We start from the raw sequence: 3,429 nt of genomic DNA on the forward strand, positions 1-3,429 counted from the left end.
AGAACGCGTCTGGATAAGTGAATGAAGGTACAGTCATGTTATATCAATCCGCGAATCATTCTCAATATTATTTGCAAAAAATAATAGTGTCAGGCACCAAGATTGCTAACCAATCGAATGTATGCAATGACCATCGCCTACCACCATTTAGAACAAATGCGTCAGGCCAAGAAATTTTCAAAATCGATGAAAATCAAATCAATTTTGGAAAAACGTGTCAGCAACAATGTTGGAAAGATTGGCGCAGAGGCTGGATGAAGCACCTGGGCCTACAAGGGACGGCATACAAAAATGCCTATAGGCTCATGTCTCTCTTAACTCACTTTTAAGTTGGTAAAAGCATGTCAGTCCTTCTTATAAAGTTGAAACGCCATAAGGAAATTTTGCGGCAGTAAAGAAGTTGGAATATGAATCCAGATGCGACGTGGCGTTCAACGCAAGCTTCAGCTCAAACGAGCTCAAGATGGCGAATGAATGCATAGAAAACAACAAGATCTCAAGGGGAAAAGACAAAGCGTTGGCACGACAACGCATCAGCAAGAAGGGTACTTTGTTGGTAGAAAAGTTTGATTGTTTCAAACTCATGCTGCGTTTTGTTTTCCCAGGGATTGAAATCTAGATGTGCGGGCCCTTCATAATTAAAAATGATCTTTCCTACGGTATCTGGTGGATATATATGCAAGAAGACGGCACTTGTATGCATTCAAAGCAAGTAAACACAAAGGGTTAAGCCGTACCTTGAAAAACACGAAGTGGAATGCCAAAAGTCAAACTTTCTCGCGCTATGGCGAACAAGTTGAAGCTCGCGTCGAGGCATCTGTGCGGTTTTGTAACACCACATCTTCCAGGGACGCCTCTCTCAACCTATTCACTTTTGGGCATTCCTGTATTTAAGTTATGTTTGAATTTGTTAGTTTTAGTTATTTGAAGGTTTTAAGTTTATTGTTTTGCCTTTTACAATGGAAATTTGATTGTTTTTCTTAAGAAAATTATGTATAATTAAAACTGAAACATTGGAATGTCGTTAGACACAAGTCTAACGCAGGGGGCAGTTGAAAGGACGCGTCTCGAAAAGACACAAAAACACTTGAAAAAAAAAAAAGTTGTTTGCTAAACGAGCGACCTTCCACTTTGCAGTAATTGTTCAGACTCAGGCGCCACCACTGACTATCAGCCAGATCATCCCTCTCCCCTTACAAAAACCTCAACTTGAACCAAACCATTTATCTTCTTCTCATTTCACTGCACCTACGAACCTCCATTTCTTCAGAAAACCTAGATACCCAGACCATCAAACGCATAACAATTTCCTCTCTCGCTCAGCAATCTCCGGTGAACAAATTGTCGTCACGCATAACAGATTCTCAGAACCAAAAGCTACAGCTAGGCAACGATTCGCTGGTAAGTTCCTCTCTTGCCTCTTCATTTCGAGTTCACCACCAACCTAGCCCTAGGAAATCAAACCTCACGTCCCTGCCAAAAAGATTGTAAAAGCTCTCTTACGACGGCGCTACCACTCTGCTCAGCGTCACTGCGGCCGCTCCTAGCAAACCTCCTTCCACCATTCCATGAAAAGCCTTTGGCCAAGGCAAGCTCCAAAGAGAACCCTGTAAAACCCTACAGTCCAAAACTTCTTTGCTAGGGCTAAAAACCTCCGACATAAAACCCACAGTCTGCCCCTAAACACTTCAAAGGGTAAAGACCACAGCTAAGACCAGTGATGCGTCCGTCATCTATGGTCGAAGTCCAAACGCTTATACCAAGCCTCCCCAACTACCATTTACTGAACATAATCTGGTGGGATGCAAACGCATGAACCCCCTTCACTAATAACCCACAGTCGCACCATCTCCAAAGCGGTTGCGGTCCACCTCCCCTCTATCGCTCATTGGAACCCTTAGCCAACAATTTACCTCCCGGTGGAATCAGACACGTTAACCCAGCCATCACCGTTCACACCATCCTAAATTATGCGCTCTCCGGGGACGCCTCAATCGAGAGCGATTATGCGATCAACCTGCGATGGTCTGGCATCAATGGCATAGCGATCAACTTACGATGGTCCTGGCTTTAGCGCATGCGATCGATTCCTACGATAACTAACAAAAATATGACATTTTGACACCGTATAGTGCATGATTCAGGGTCAGCAAGGATATTATAGTGCTGATCGTCGCAAGCTCATTTCACCAATAAAATTATTAGTATTATCAATGCATATTCTTCTTGTTAGCCCTCATAATTTCAAAGTAAAAGGCTACAATAGCTTACATTTCTACCAGCTATCAATAGCTAGTGAAATCTGGAGGAAGTGTGAGACCGAATAAGGCAAACCCTTGCTAAGTATGAAGCTTGGTTTAAATAGAGAGTTAGCCTAAAAGGGAGCCAAAGTGGCAACTAAACTCTTATTCCTTTTAATGTGTAGGAGCTTACATCATATAGGGATGAGAGCCCTACAAAGCTTTAGGAAGAACCAGGCCTAAAGACCTATGAGTGACTAAATGTTTTAAATAATGTAACAAAAAGGGAATACGTTCCAAATGAATTTCAATGCTAAGTCATCGGGGTTTTTTCCAAGCAACTAAAGTTTTATACTCATATGTTTAAATGGGATTATGGCATTCTTAAGCATGAATGTTTTAAGTTATTAAATGAAGTTTTAATAATGCCTATGCGTGTCACTGTAACTTTGAGACTGTGAGAGTGAACAGTGGTATTGCAATTTGAACATGTTATAATATATGTGAATGCAATAGCAATTATGGAATAGTAAATGGAATAGCTCTATGCGAAAAGCTTAGTAAGTGCTATGCCTAAAGTTATGAATGCATCGAAGTTTCTCTATGAATTAAACGTCTTCTTACTAATGAAATCGGTACCAGAGCACACATATAGAAGGTATCACAAGGCAAAGTAATATAGGTGTTGAGGGTACTTAGTATACTACCTTCCCCCACCATTTTGTAACAACGTTAAGCGTAGTTTTCTTTATATGCAGAGGCTCCCCAAAGTAATGGTCTCCTAAGCTAACGGCTTCGTAACGGGACCGAAGTATGATCTCTGCCATGAATGGATGTTGGGAGCTTGAAGCTAGAGTGCCTCGTTCTCAACTAAGGTTTAACCCGTATAATTGATTATTAAATGCCATGATTAATGAGAGAGCGAGTAAGTTGTCTTAAGATTATTTCCAACATGTTTATATTTTTATTTAACATTAATGCATATGAAAGGCTGAGAATGAAAATGTATTTCTTATGTGTCAAACCACTGGGTGCCAAACTCAAAGTTCGGAATATCGAAGCGATAACAAAGCTTTAGGATTAAGCATTGTTTTGATGTCACCACATATTTGGAGAAGAGTCTGGGACCTTGTGAACTTTAATTTTCTTTTTGGGAACCCCATGTTTATTCTTATATTCAGTTGGACAT

Source organism: Benincasa hispida, chromosome 3, assembly GCF_009727055.1.
Source record: "Benincasa hispida cultivar B227 chromosome 3, ASM972705v1, whole genome shotgun sequence".
Classification (NCBI taxonomy): Eukaryota; Viridiplantae; Streptophyta; class Magnoliopsida; order Cucurbitales; family Cucurbitaceae; genus Benincasa; species Benincasa hispida.